This window comes from Apus apus, chromosome 3 (assembly GCF_020740795.1).
Source record: "Apus apus isolate bApuApu2 chromosome 3, bApuApu2.pri.cur, whole genome shotgun sequence".
Lineage (NCBI taxonomy): Eukaryota > Metazoa > Chordata > Aves > Apodiformes > Apodidae > Apus > Apus apus.
In genome coordinates this window covers 73187339-73202662 of record NC_067284.1, presented here as the reverse complement: position 1 = coordinate 73202662, position 15324 = coordinate 73187339, and the positions used below count along the sequence as shown (strand labels likewise).

At 43.0% G+C, this 15324-nt stretch overlaps 1 long non-coding RNA gene across 3 annotated transcripts in view; it reads right to left on the bottom strand.

Moving 5' to 3' along the window:
* LOC127383339 (uncharacterized) overlaps positions 1–15324 on the bottom strand; it is a 65592-nt gene that overhangs the window by 36259 nt on the left and 14009 nt on the right. For all 3 annotated transcript variants that reach the window (XR_007889161.1, XR_007889162.1, XR_007889163.1), the window contains exon 3: positions 5177–5267. This is a non-coding gene — a long non-coding RNA (uncharacterized LOC127383339). The remainder of the gene's footprint in view (positions 1–5176; positions 5268–15324) is intronic.

Sequence of the window (15324 nt, the reverse complement as noted above, 5' to 3'; positions counted from 1 at the left end):
AAAGTGTCAGAGCATCTCATGTGACTGAGGTCTTTGAGGCAGCTCAGCTAGGCCACCCTTTGCATACTGGAGCCAAGCAGAGCAAGATCCATGCAGCAAAATGCAGTGACTTGCAAGAATCCTAACCTGAAGAAAGCCCTCCAGCAATATAGCCATTAGGGCTGTTTCTAGCATTAGTAAAGACTGTAGTGCTTCTACTTCCAAGGGTTCTAGTCTAAAAAGGGTATTTGCCCTAATAGCAGGAAAAATAAATAGTCCTTTCCTTAATATGTTTTTGGAATTGAAGTTACTAGGTTTATCCATTTAGCCTAGGTAATTCCTAGGATGTCTGCCTAAATGCTGCCTTGGTTTTTTAACACCTTGACCACAGATCAAATTTTCTTCAGTAACTCAACACAACCTTTAAGGCACTCCCTTGTCTACTAAATGACCCACTAGAGGAACCCATCCAAGTGAAGTGGAATTTACCCAATGGAAAAAGCCAGCACAAGTATAATCTAAAATTCACCTTGAAATGTCCTTGATAAATGGTGAGCAGACCTTGTTTGGGCAGGGGTATGAAATTAATTACCTCTGAATTTCAGGGATGCACCTTCTATGGGCACTGACATACCACACACATATACAGATCTGGCAGGTTTTGGTTGAACCATTAGTAACCTTTCTGGCTCTGTGATGACAGCAGGGCAACTGAGAGGCTGCACTGATAATTGCAGCAATATGCAAGGACAGTAGAAACTAAAAATCATTATAATTCATTTAAAAGTTCTTCATCTTCTGTCCAAGGAAATTAATGTCACAGGAAAAGATCATCTAAGATAGAATACTGCTGGGAGATCTTAAATCTTGTTTGATCTGCTGCTCTCCTCCAGGCAGGATTTTAAATGTTTTTTTCCAAACTATGCAGTGCAATCACACTGAGGAGTTCTAGAAGTTTTTGTGACCCTAAAATTTGCCCCATTATTTCATTCTACAGATGCAATCACTTTACAAGGACCCTAGACTTCCCCAAGCATTTGTGCAGACCCCACAGCCCAACAGAACCTGTGAGACTCAACAGACTTGCAGCTTTGGGTCAGCACCTGGTCAAATACTCCAGAAGCAGTCACCTCCTGTTCCTGTGCACCAGCACCTCCATCCATTCCCAACATGATGGGGAACCTGCTCACACCCCTCAAAGCAGAATTCTTCAAAGATTCCCCTCTGCTTCTTCTATTGCAAAAAATATTGCCTACAGGGAAGGAACAGACAAATGTCAACATCAACCCATGGCTGGCAGTCAAGAGCTTCAGTTTCTCCTCCCTTGCCTTCTTATGGTCAGTTTAGCTTTTGCACAACTGTTATTTTCATTGACTGCTACACCTTGTCACATATTCAGACTGTGACACGTTGAAGGCAGGCCTGTCTTCTTGTTGGCTACTTGTAGATCTTCAGTGCACACTATGACATGAATACAGGTCAGTAGCCAAGTCAGCAGCACAGGACTGGTTGGGAACAGGGCTCATGTGAAGTATACAAGAAATCAAAATCCTTGCAGGGATTTCTGTGATGATTAATAAAGTCAGCCTCAGCAAAGCTGTCTTCTACTCTGTGTATTTCAATGGCACAATAACCTCAGTAAAGAATTTTTGTTTCTCTTATCTTTGGATTTTTTTTCCCTGACCAATCTCATACTAAAACTTGAGCTTTATTTCTACAAACTTCTTGATGAAGGGAGGAAGAAAATAAGCAGCTTAACTACTTGTGAGATTTGCCTGAGGGATGAGATGAAGAAAAACCAAGAGCTAAACTTAGCTATGGAAAAGGAAACAGGCTAAAAAAACTGTTGTCAGGTGCAAAGGAACCTCTGGGGAGGGGCAAGGTCTTGGTCTTTCTAAAAGCAGCAGCACAAGCAATTAGAAAAATAGCCATAATAATATTTATGTACAGGGAAATGGATGAATCCTCCATTTTCCAGGTTGCAGAAGCCTGAAAAGAAGACAGTTGTATGTTTTCAGAGATTGAGTTTGGGTAGTTATGCATCAGAGAAAGCTGCTCTTTTTTCTGACAGTGAGTATACCATAAACACTCATTTTCCACAGACATCAATTACAAGTACGTTCTACCTTCCTCAGCACATCCCCCGAGTTGTACATAATGAGGAAAACTATTCAGGAACATGGAGACAGCAGACGCATTTGTGTAGTAGCAGCTGGAAATACTCTGGCTTTTTAGAAGGAACCTAAATCTACCTGGAAGGCAATCAGATGCCAAAAGGAAAGCAAGATGTGTCAGTGGGCTAGAGGGGAGCCTGATGCTCCTGGAGTTGTGCCATCCCAAAAGCACTCCAACAGGGTTAGGGTCAGCAGCCAGCAAATGCCAAAGCTGACTGAAAAGCTGAGGGAGAAGGCAGCAAAATGAGGAAGGAGACATTTGCACCATAAGCAAGTGGACACTGGATGTGCATTTCACTGCAAATCTTTCCACATTTCTCTTTGATGAATGCTCAGACCAGCTCTACAGGAAGTGCTGTAAGATGAGACAGCCTCCAACTTGACTTTTATATCAAAATCCCAGGTAATGCCGGCAGCACTACAAAGCCCCTTTGAGAGCCCTCGCTGAGGCAGAAATTTTAATCTCACAGGAGAGGCAGGAGTGGGAATTCCTGAAAACCAGGCCAAGAGCAGTTTCCTCACAAACAGCATTAATATCAGAAAGTCTCTTGGACCTCAAAGAGAAGCCAGCGGGCCAAGGACCTGGTTGCTGGGCTGCACCAGTCCAGCGGAGGCTGCTCAGGATATGAATCATGGAAGCAGGGCAGTCACATCCTGTTATGAGAGGGCTGTTTATTTTTCCTGCTCCTTCAGCCCTGGACCTCTCTGCTGTGCCTGCCACAGGGGCTGCCAGCTGCGGAGGTTGTAAGGTGGATGCCTGTCAACAGGAACTGAACTATAATCACCAATTCATTTCACAGAGGCTCCTGCAGCAGCCATCAGCTAGCAGCCGTGTTCACAGATAGGCCAGAAACCTGCAAGTCAAAAACGTTTCCCAATACATTTTTTTTTCCTGTCAATGGGAGCACAAAGCATGGGAAGGTATTATTTTGATTTGGTAATCTCTCCGTAGCCAGTAGCCTTACTTAGAGGTAAATGGTTGGCAAAAAACAGTAGCTGAAGAAAACCAGGCTCCTGACCTGGTACACACCAGCTCTGAGGTAATTTTGGTACGTAAAACCAGTTAACAGAGAAGACTCTGCCTTCACAACAGTCTTTTAAGACTGTTGCTCCAGAGTCTATGACAGAAACATATTAATTTTATACTAAGAAACTTTGAAGGTGATTTTCTGGTGGAAGATACTAGGACAGTGACAAGTGCAGTACTTAAATCACATGATGCAAGGAAAGAAGTGTAGCCCAGGCCTTCATCTCTTATGCTGTTCGTCTCATCCTCCTCAACCAAAGACTAAATGAGGAGGCTCTGTCTAATTTAAGCACAGCAGAAACTTTATCAGTACCTTCCACGGGAACAAAGTCTCATTGCACAGCTATACTAACAGCATCCCAGCCACTGTACTTTTTACAGCATGTCAGCAGACCTAACATGGGTGATACTATTTTTCCACCCAAGGAGTGCCCAGATTAACAGTGGCACTATGGCTCATCCAGACAGCACAACTGTGCAAAGGCCACCTTGAAAGTAATTCTCCTAAGATCCCAGTGCCTCTCAACTACAAGATGCAATTAATAATATATTGCTTTAAATAACTCCCAAGGTTGTGTCCTCATTGCTGCCAGATAGTGGGAAGGCAGATATTTAAGGGGCTCCTCTTTCTTTGTCAAGATCTTCTTGAAAAATGCTATTAATGCTTAAAAAGCTCTCCTTTGTGAAATCAGCTATTTAGAGCAGAAGGGCAGCAAGACCTGTACAAGCAAGCATGCTCCATCAAAAGCAAGTCCTTGGTTTACCTGGCACACACAGCAAAACACTGAATAAGGCCAGAGTTTCAGTAAGGAAATTATTGTACAATATACCCCTTCTGAAACACATTAATATCCCATCCTCCTGCCATGAACATAATTTCCCCTGACCTCAGCAGGACTGAACCCAGAGGGTGCACACTTTGCGAAGCCCTTCTTCTCCCCTCACTTCACAGAGCAGGATCAGCCCCAGCTGCAGGCATTCAGGGATCTTCTGTAACAACTGAGGCTTTGCACAGGACCCAGGGAGCCAGTAGGGAGAGATTTGGCATAGCAGAACTAGCAAAACATCACAATTATATCAGGCCAGGATCACCTTGCCACTACCGATAAATTTCACAGGTGTTTTATAAAGTGTCTTTTGCCTTTTTGTCACTCTTGCTGTAAAAGTATCACTCTGATGTTTTCCACTTGAAGCCTGGTTCAGCACAAACCCCACAAGGCATCCTTTTACCTTAAAATATAACACCTGAAAATATTTTCAAGGAGAAGTTATGAGGCTGGAGAACATGCCACCATCACTTGCTCGAAATTCTCCTTTAGGACGTACATTTATAACAGTCTGGTGGGGATACTCTGCCCTTTCTGAGGGGAGACCATAACACAAGCACAGCTGGTGAAGTAGTAAAATTAAGAAAAATGTTTATTCTACATGCTCCAGAGAATGCTCTCAACCTCAAGTTGGGGTTGAGCAGTAGTTTCTAAAATTGAAGGGCTGCTTGTGTCAGGAACAGCACCTTCACCCACTCTGTCTCCTTTCTTGGGCCAGTTAAGGTTTGTAACTCTGTGAGCAAAGCAGTAAAAGCTTTGTAGCCATGACTGTATCACAAAAAAAAAAACAACCAACCAAACAAAAAAAAACAGTGATGTTTGCCAGTTCACCTTCATGTCTGGAAGGGCTGGCCCAGGACAGTGTGAGACATTTCCATTCCCAAATTCAGGGCCATGACTCCACATGGGTTGCAGGAGTTACGAGGATATTTACAAAGCTGACTAAAATTTGATTTCATTCAATATCTATGCTAGCACAACAGATTCAAAATTATTCACCCCCACAGAAAAACTTCTGCCCGCTATCCCACTAGAAGCACTGTTCCTTTGCCCTATAGCCTTCTTAATAACCTCTAACCAAAGTGAAAAACCAGGCAAAGTAACAGTGCATTTCTAACATTTGTTTCACAAAATTTGTGTTGCTATGAAAAGCATGGCACAGCCCTTACCATTGGGTTTAGCACAGAAAGGCTGCAAGACAAGCCCAGAGCTACATTCAAGATGGGTTCCAGCGTTGCATCTCAGGACAGGCACCTTTCTCTAGGGAGAAAAAGGAGAGAAAACCCAGGGGTCACAGTTAAACAAACACAAATTCAACAAAACAGCAAAACTAAGATTAATGCTAATATAAAGTACAGAAAGCTATACTAAGCCTGGTCCATGCATGGCACTCCCAGCAAACAGGAAAGCAATCCTCAGAAGCATGATTTTGAGAGCCCTTCCAGCAACAGCAATCTTTGAGAACAGAGGCAGAAACAAGAAGAAGAAATAGACTTCTCTCTTTGTATTGAGCCTCTTGTTTACATTATGGGATACACCTGCTGGCCAGTTTGAGCCAGCTGCTCTGGCATTTGCCCCTCCTACCTTAAGCCCCCAGCCGACTTGCAAGTGCTCACAGCTTGTGTGCCACAGCTGGCCTATGGTTCTATCCCAGCCAAACCAGGACACTACTTCCAAGCCACATCAAATTCTTCCGGCACAAAAAAAGTCTTGAAGGTCCATACTTTTGCTTACTGGTTTGTTGGGGTGTAGCTGGGAGGTCCTAGTAGACTGGAGATTGGTGGAAAATGACCTGGGGGTGTTGATTGAGCCAGCCAAATATGAGCCAGCAGTGTGGCCAGGTGGCCATCCTGGTTTCTATCAGAAATAGTGTGACCAGCAGGATTAAGGAAGTGATTGTCTCCCATACTTAGCACTGGTGAGGCTGCACCTCAAGTACTGTGTTCGGTTCTGGACTCCTCACTACAAGAAGGACATTGAGGTGCTGGAGTGTGGTGGTTAAGACAAAGACTCCAGGCTGAGAAGCAATGGAATAATTTATTATGGGAAAATGCTCCCTTACATACTTTTACAGTGGGAACTGAGAATAATTAAGCGGGGTACAGAGAGTGTAAACAGCACTCACACCTGCTCCTTGGCACATACACAGACCTTGGGTTCCCAGGATGTAGCCAATCAAACACTGAGCTCATGTTAAACAGTGTTTTGATTTTTGTCAACATTCACAGCGCTTCTCACAGCAAGCCCTGGCCCTTTGCTGGTTTCATATTATTTTGTCTACTTCTTTACAGATAGAGGAGGCCCCTTTTCTTTTCCTATGGCTATTCTCCACACTGGAGCAAGTCCAAAGAAGGGCAACAAAGCTGGTGAAGGGTCTAGAGCACAAGTCATACAAGGATCATCTGAGGGAACTGGAGTTGTTTAGCCTGGAAAAAAGGAGGCTGAAGGGAGACCTTATTGCTCTCTACAACTACCTGATAGGACATTGTAGCCAGGTGGTGATTGGTCTCTTCTCCCAAGTAACAAGTGATAGGACAAGAGGAAATGGGCTCAAGTTGCACCAGGGGAGGTTTAGATTAGATATTAGAAGAAACTTCTTCACTAAAACGGTAATTAAACCCTGGAATAGGCTGCCCAGGGAGGTGGTTGAATCACGATCCCTGGGGGTGTTTAGAAGCCATATAGATGTGGTGCTTAAGAACATGGTTTAAGCACTGAACTTGGTAGAGTTAGGTTAATGGTTGGTGGAGGTAGGTTGTGGTTGGACTCAATGATCTTAAAGGTCTTTTCCAACCAGAACAATTCTGTATCCTGTATGAAACAGTCTGATCCCTTTGACTTCAGTAGGATTATAATCCTCAAGACCAGTTAAAGATGTCACCCAATAACTAAGGAATATTTACTCATTTTCACTTAAAGATGGAAAATACTTGGCTTCAAGTTTCCAACCAAAGGCAGAGGGCAGCTGAACAAAAAATACTTTTTCTAAACAATGGAAAAAGAAAAACCAGAGTTAGTTCAAGTTTCATTGCAAAGGGTTAGACTTACAAATGCTTGTAACTTTTCTTAAAAAAAAAACACAACCCAAATGCTCAAGGGAGAATGACTCTCTATGCTTAACAGTACTGTGTAAAAATAGAAAGGCAAAGGTTTTTTTGAAAACACTGAAATTAATTATTTCATTTAGGGAACAACAAGGAAGATTATTTTTAAAGAACAACAGGGCAAATTCTACTCTATGTGATGTGTAATTCTTCAAAAAACACTTTTTTTCAGGCTCAATATGACTTGGCCAAGGGGAGCAGAAATGCATGCTTTCAAGCAGTAACTAGTTTGTATTTTTCCTGACAACAGCAGCAGCAAGGAAACCTCCCAATCTCATTAATTTCAGCTGCTCTGCTTTCAGAGTTTGTCCTGTACCTGCAATCTCTTTGTAGCATGAAATAGTCTAGTAGCAACACAACATTTTCAAATCTAGGAACTCAGAGGGAATCTGGTTTCCCACAGATGAGCTGCGGTTGGTAAAGACACAAGAGATAAATCCATTCATGTGCAATTGCATAGGAGTGTGCATGCTTAGCTGTTGCATTCATCTCCTGCATCACTAGTTGTGTCACCAGGTACTTGCCCACGCTGGTTTTGAATGCAGCCACAGTGCATAGGAGCCTTGGCACAGTGGAGTGCAGCTGGGACTGACTGTGCCACTCAGTCTCCAGACTAAGTCACATGGAGGTTCAAGTCCCACCAGCACCAAAACACAGACTACTTACAGTTCAGCAGCAGCAGGAATAGGCTGTGATGTCCAGTGTGGGCTAAAGGCTATCCAAAACCATTTTTTAACCAAGGGGAACCTGAATGCCTGGTTTTTTCTTCTGTTTCTACCCCCTGACAGCCAGAGACCAGGTGATGCTACTGAGCAAGGAGGTCTTTGAAAAGTCTAGCTGCTGAAATTACAGTCTTTCCCACTCCAGCCTACCTACCTGTAGTGTGCCATGCTCTCAGCTTCTGCTGTGTCCTCTCCCCTGTGCCACAGCCAATGTGGTTCACTGGACCCATTTTCCATCCCTCCCCACACACCTCCTTGGGCCATGGCAAGATGCTTCTGCAGCAAACAGGTCCTTCCTGTTCCCCAGTACAAGTGCAGTTGTTTAAAATAAGGTGAAATTTGGATAAACCGAAGGAAAGGCTGAGAGATCTGGGGCTGTTTAGCCTGGAGAGAAGACTTTATCAATGTCTATAAATATCTAAAGGGTGGGTGCAAGGAGAATGGAACCAGACTCTCTTCAGTAGTGCCTGGTGACAGGACAAGGGGCAATGGACACAAGCTGGAACTCAGGAACTTCCATATGAACATGAGGAAAAACTTCTTTACTCTGAGAGTGACAAGGCACTGGAACAGGCTGCCCAGAGAGGCTGTGGAGTCCCCTCCTCTGGAGATACTCAAAACCCACATGGATGCAGTGCTGTGTAACGTGCTCTAGGCAATCTAGGCAGGGGGATTCAACTAGGTGATCTCTAGAGGTCCCTTCCAGCTCCAAGGATTCTGTGGTTCCTTGACTCTCTCACCTTGCAGAGAACACTGTGGATTCACTCAAAAGTGTTGCGAGCTCTTGCCTCCAGGGAAAATATTTCCAGTGCCCAAATGATGTTCAACTGCTCCTTGGTATTGCTTGACAAAGGTTTCAATCCTACTAGAAGAACACTTCTTTTCGTACATGCTACATAGTCTAATGGCAATCAGAAGGAAGATACTCATATCAGGGACTGTACAGACCCTGGATGTGTGTGGCCCTTAAAACCAGCTGAATTCAGCAGACACAAAACCCCCAAGGGTAGCAATAGCAGCTTGGCACTGCCTATTTCTTTTTAAAAGCAGAGTTTATTACCTCCTCACAGCTGGTGTCTGAGTGGTATCAGCCATCTGGAATTTGAGTTTCTTTCTAGGAACTTCATTTTACCAGTTACATTTTGATTTGCTCTTTAGAGTCAGAAAGCAAATGAAAACCAAGTGTGAAGTCTGTTCCAGGATCCTCCAAATGGCACTTTCCATTTGACTGCTACCCTCTTCTGTCTAATTCTGTTGCCAGGTGTTTATCTTTATAACAGATTGATTTGATATTGCCTTTCCAGAGCTGTTTCCTGGCAAGGAATTATAATTTGAGGTGACTTGTGTGAAGTCCCAATTCTGATTCTGAGAAGCACTCAGTAAGGGCATAGTCAGCTCTTCTGGAAGGGCAAGACCATTTTTAATTTGTGAGGAAGATGGAGACAAAAGTGCCAGACATTTGGCCCTTGGAGACTGCGATTTTCAGTAGAAAACAAGTAAAATTTGGCATCAGCTTTGAGACATATTTATTCATTGCCCATATTCCACATTAAATCACCCAAATCAAGGAGAACAGATTTGCGTTTGCTGAACAGTCAGGAGGGACCCTCCTAAAGGTCCTTTCCTTCTGCAGGTTTGGCTTTTTTTCCCATGCCTTACCAACAAGCTTTAGAGAATGTCTCAGCTGTGGCCCAAGTAATTTTATTATTGTTTTCCAATATAAAGACATATTCCAAGTCCCAAACATGGGGACTGGAAGGAAAAGGAAAACTGATTAATCAGAGAGCTTTTGGAGAGCACTAGAACAAAAGAAACCAGAGGGCTGTCACCCTCCAGAGCTTTCAGATAAACAAACGAGCTTCAAAAGCAATATAAATTCAGTGTCTACCCTGACTTCTTAACATACATCTGGGTTGGTAGCATTAGTTTTACTACCCAGCTTTCAGACATGGTTGGCTATTCCAGCTGAGTGCAAGTTTACCCATTAAACAGCTGCCCGCCTGGGGAACAGCATCCCCAAACGTGCCTGATCTCCATGCACATCAGACACTGATCAACTGCAGAATCGACCGTTTTCCAAAAAGCTGCAGCAATAAAATTCACTGTCTAGTTATTGTATCTTCACAGATCTTATGTCTGTAGTATTTCTGGTCTTTCTTTTACCACAGCCTTACACTTTGCTTCTCCTGTGAAGACAGTCTCTTACGTGCTCTTGGCGCACTTTTACCACATGTTTATGCGAGGGAAGCAAATGACATTTTCTTGTGGTTTGCATAATGTCATCTGTATTTATAACTATATGGATTTTGAAGCAAGTTGTTCCCTATCATTTTTCTTTTCCCAATAGAAAGATCCTGTAAGAAAGAGTCCCAAGGAAAATCTGAAAATTTGCTACAATGACTCATGTTTATTATGCCCCATCCAGACTTTTGTTATATAAGGCTGAGTCAGTCTTCAGCTGAAACTTTGCAAAGAAAGAAGAAAATAAGGGTGGTTTTGGTTTTTTTTTTCAACAAATGTTCAGGTTTCTTTCCTCTTTTAGAGCAAAGTGAGTTATGGCTTCACCAGTTTTTTTATTTAATTCCCTGTGGCTTCCCTATTTTTTAAAATATAATTTATCCAGCAATGTCCTTTGGGTCAGCATTTCACTTTGACTTATTCAAAATAGAAAAAGTTATGTACCCAGAAATTTCTGAGCAACATCTTCTGTTTCACATGCTCTGAGCATTTAAAACATATTTTCCAAAGCCACAACAACACCTAAGTCACTAAGACGCATTTTTCTCCCTGTGTGTATAAGTTCTGTTGTTTAAGAGGTTATTGCTAGTTTAGACCTCTAACTTGCATTGCCTTATAGGAGACATTACCCCACTAGCTGCCTAGCCTGCCTGATTTGGGGAAGGAGAGAAGCTGCGTGCATCTGCTATTTTCCTGTGAACCTGAACAAGCCTTCCAGGGGCTGTGATTCCTGCAAAATTCCTCCCCAGATCTTTCCTGCTAGGTTCTGTGAATCCGTCATGTTTGAAACAAAATGCTAGGGCACTGCTGTTTCTGATCAAACCTTGTAATGGTCCATCACATAATGACAAACTAGATCGAACTCTCATCTTCACACCACCTTTAACTTTAATATTTTTTTTTCATCTTCTAGGCTGAAATCACATGTTTTCCCAGGAGAAAGGAAAGCTGTGGTCCACATCATAGTTCCCTAGGCTTCACTGGAAATCTTGGCTGTGATGTTGGTGGGCACTGTCTAGATGGCAAAAAAACCCCTAAAGCAGATTTACCAGATTTTCACAATAACAGGTATTAGGGACTCATGTGACTTCAGCTACCCATGGAAAGATCATCTAGAAAAATAACCTGCCTTGGCCTTTTATAATTATATCATAAAAATCAATGCAGTGCCTTTGTCCAGTGGGAAAACAAAGCAAGCATTTAAAGAAGTGCTGGGGAGGTGACTGGCAATTAACTTCTATTTGGTGTGGTGAAGTGCAATTTATGTTTTGCAAGGATTTGATGCTTGTGTTTGTACATACACTGCTCAGTAGACAGCAGTCTAACTCTGTGCAAGGTTCTGCAAGTGGCAGCTGCCAAGGCACTTCGCATTTCTTTGGTGGGGAAGGTCTCTGGGGTTAGGCAGAGACTTCAAGCCTGAATTTAGTTTGAACCTCACCCTGCAGCTGGCTCTCACACCTCTGAGATTTCCACCTATCATATCTTGTCCATCTTTCCCTGGATGAGAAGCTGTCCCAGAGTGCCTAATCGCTGTCACGTCTGCTCTCAGTCATGAGCCAGTCAGGTATTACAAGCATCTAACTCATTTAGACAGTTGTGTCAGATACCTTTGTTGTTGGATGGACACCACATATTTGGCTTCAAACAAGGAAGTTCTTCAGGCAGAAACAGTCACAGTCAGGTCATAATTTCAGAGATTTTAAGCCAGGATGCACCAGTGGTCCCCTCCCCAGCCCAGTGACTCATTCCTGCCCCTTACCTGCCTTTTGGCTAGTGTTGACCAAGTGTTCTCGCAGCTTCATAGTCCACAGGGTGAAAGAAGAGATCCAGTGAAAGGCAACAATAAAAAATAAAGGTGGTCTAAATTTCATTTTTGCACAACCCCATCCAGCATCTCCGAGGTCACCATGGAGGAGGTGGCAGGGCAGAATCAGGGCAGGAAGGTGGTAGAATTGCTCCTGGTAGTGACAGCTAATGCCAACTGTTGGAAAGTTGTGACCACAGCTGGGAAGATGGGCAAAGCACCCAGGGAGAGGTGAGTCAGGAGAGCATCAGCCAGGCAGCACATAGAGATGAATTCTCGAAAGTCCAAGCACATGTACATGTTTTCCCATTGAAGTCTCACATTAATATCTTTGACTATTTTTCCTGCTGTGCACACTGTAAATAAATACTTCTGCTTGTGTTTTACCTTATTTTTACTGAAATAACAGTGATTTTGCTGTAGCTTACAGATGCTTTTTGTCCAAAGGGTGTACTGAATCTGCAAGTTCTAGATCACCTTCAGAAGTGCCCAAGCCCTGCAGGGTTTTTTGCACAGTATCCAAAGTGTACAGGAATGTGCCACAAAGAAGCTGCATGAGATTATTTGAGTACAGTGCTTGTCTGGACCCTGAGCATCCCAGAGAATCTCAGATGTCAGGAATGTCTTACATAGAAGCAAGCTGCAGCAGGAGGGATTCCAGCCTCTTAGCATCAACATGTTGAGTTGAGTTGAAGGCAGAAATAATACAGCAAATGTAGATTTTGAAAATGAAATTTGATCTGCCCACAGCCAGTTTTGCACTTGCTTTTCTGTTGACACAAGAGGGTCAATATTTGCTATTCTCTGGCTCCAGTGGGCTTGCCATAAATACCTATTTGCATGAAGCTCAGCACTACCAAGGTTTTCTTGACAGTAAGCCAGAAGAGAAAAAATGTACTCACAGGTTTTATAAATGAGTGGGAAACCCCTCCCCAAACTACTAATTCTTGTGGACTATTATTTTGAGGTACTTGCCTCACTTAAGGACTCTGTAAACGCCGCACCACAGCTCAAGTGTCAAAATGAACTTTTGAAAATATCCCCATGAATACAATTCTGTCAAGCAGAGTTGGCCCTGCAAGCCAGGATCAGCTCAAGAAATGTGGATTACATCTGCCTCATTGCATCCTGTTATTATCATTATTGCTTCACAGCTCATTTTTCCTTCCCAGCGCTAGGCTCTCCAAGCACAGGAATTTGCTGAGCTTCTGGTGCCTGGCCATGCACACTAACAAAGCTGGCATTTATCAGGCCTTGTCAGAGCAAAACGGCAGCCGCTGCACTCGTGGTCCCTGCCCCTGCGTGCAAAGCCCCGGCCTCACAGGCAGGCATGGCAAAACCACACACTGAATATTGCCACATGGCCCATTTCCCCCTTCCCCTGTTGCCTGCACCTTGCCTCTTTTCACTTGCTTTCAACCTGCTTTGGTGAGTCCTACCTGCATAAGATGACCCTCTCTGCAGCCAGGACCAGTGTTCTGCTCTCCCTCCCCGCTGCCCATTTCCCACAGGCACAGCTCCATTTTCCAGGCCTTTTCCCACCCCTTCCCACACCCTGTGGTGGCAAACTCCAGCACTGTGACTGGACCAGCTGCCAACAGTTGAGGCTGGCACCAAAGGCAGTGAAATGCTCTAAAAAGCAATTTTAACAAGCACCAGAAAGGTCTATTTATTGTCCCCCACAGCGGGCATTCCCCACAGCTACCAGCTTTTCTGCAGGTTTATAGAAAAAGGAAAACATGTAGCTCCCATCAGCATTGTCTCCTGGCTTGACTGGCAAAGTCTGTGGGATGTTAATGTATAATTGAGCATTTTTAGCCTTCTTGAAAGCTTCAACAGCAGCGTCTTTAGTTAATTTTTCCATTTATGAAACATATGTTTTTTTGAAGGCCATTTTATCACTGGCTGTTGGTGTTTGCCCCACATCTAAGCCCACAGAGGTGGTATTTGGTTTGCCTGTGGCTGTCTGTCACAGTTTGCTAATTCTTTTCTTTTCTTCAGTTGGTATTAATGAGCTAATGGCTCACCTTTGTGTTTCTGGTGCTTTTGCTTTAGCATACATTGGAAAGAACTACACAGCTCTTAAAAAGTGCTAGAGAGACCTAAACTAGTAATGAAAGAGACTACACACTCAAAATCAACTTACTCAATTTGCCTCCTTTCACAGCTTCTGAGGACATGGCAGTTCCTCCCAGTAACTTGCAACATGCTGAGTTTCCTTTTTTAGGCATCTAGAACTGGAGCATGAACACTCAGAACTACTCTTGCCCAGCTTCTGTGTTCATCTCTACAGAAGAGTGAAGTATGGGCAAAGAAAATAATTAATTTAGGCAATTTTTATACAAGGACTAAGATTTAGTAGGACTGAAAATTTCTTCTGACTTTTAGCCTTCATAGACTGCCAAAGTTTCACTTTCTGTCATGAACTTAACTTTCGTATTAGTCCCTTCTATTTCTGAAGTATCTGCTAGAGAACCTGGATTAAGTCAGGTTGCTGACTACATGTGCCCAGCACTCACTATCACATGTCTGTGCTATTTAAAAACCTCACTAACATTAATAGGGCTGTATATTCTTGGGGAGCTTGCCCACACTCTGTAAACTTAGATACTTGACATGGTGGACAGTTAAACAATTTCAGGCTGGGGAACTCTAAGACAGGCTACATCCATTCAGACATATTTCTGAAATGTTTAATTTAGGAGCTCACAACTAACTTCAGACACACATTGTACATTTCAGGAGTGGCCAGCCATATCTCACACCCAGTCCTGCCTTTGCCCATTGTATAACAGCGACCAGAAAAGGTGAAGTTTTACCAAACCTCCTGCTGGAGAGGCAAGAGATTAAATAGGACTTAGTGGGTGGAATTTAACACAATATTCTTAGCTGTGATGGCTCTTGCGCAAGGCCAAAGCTGGGAAACAGTGCTCTCAGCTCTCTGATGTTCAGCTTTCTCCCTCTGCAAAAAGGGATTAATAGTTCTTACCTATCCCACAGACATGTTGAGGCAATTTGTCTACCACATTTTGAAGTCCGCATCTGAGAGTTGTTTTACAAAAGCAGACTATTATTAAAATAGTCCATTTGAAAAGCAGTTTAAAATAATAAGTTGCATATTCAAGCACATTCTGTAGTATCTTTTTTTCCCAGTGCCAGTCTTCATTGTATATTTCTTTTGTATTTTAAGAACATGACTGCAAAACAAATAATATATGTCAAGAAATCTTTCAAACAATACCAAAAAATTGGGCAGACAAAACAGAAGGAGGTCTTTGCCATCTCTTGGGTATTTCCTTTCTCATCAAACCTAGAAGACAATAAAATGGAGCACTTTAAATGACAGAAATATGCATGCCATTGTCTCATTTGATGCTTACTGCAGAGAATACCCATTTTATGGTCTGCAGTCATTATCTTTGCATGAATAATTATCTATTTTGTTACTA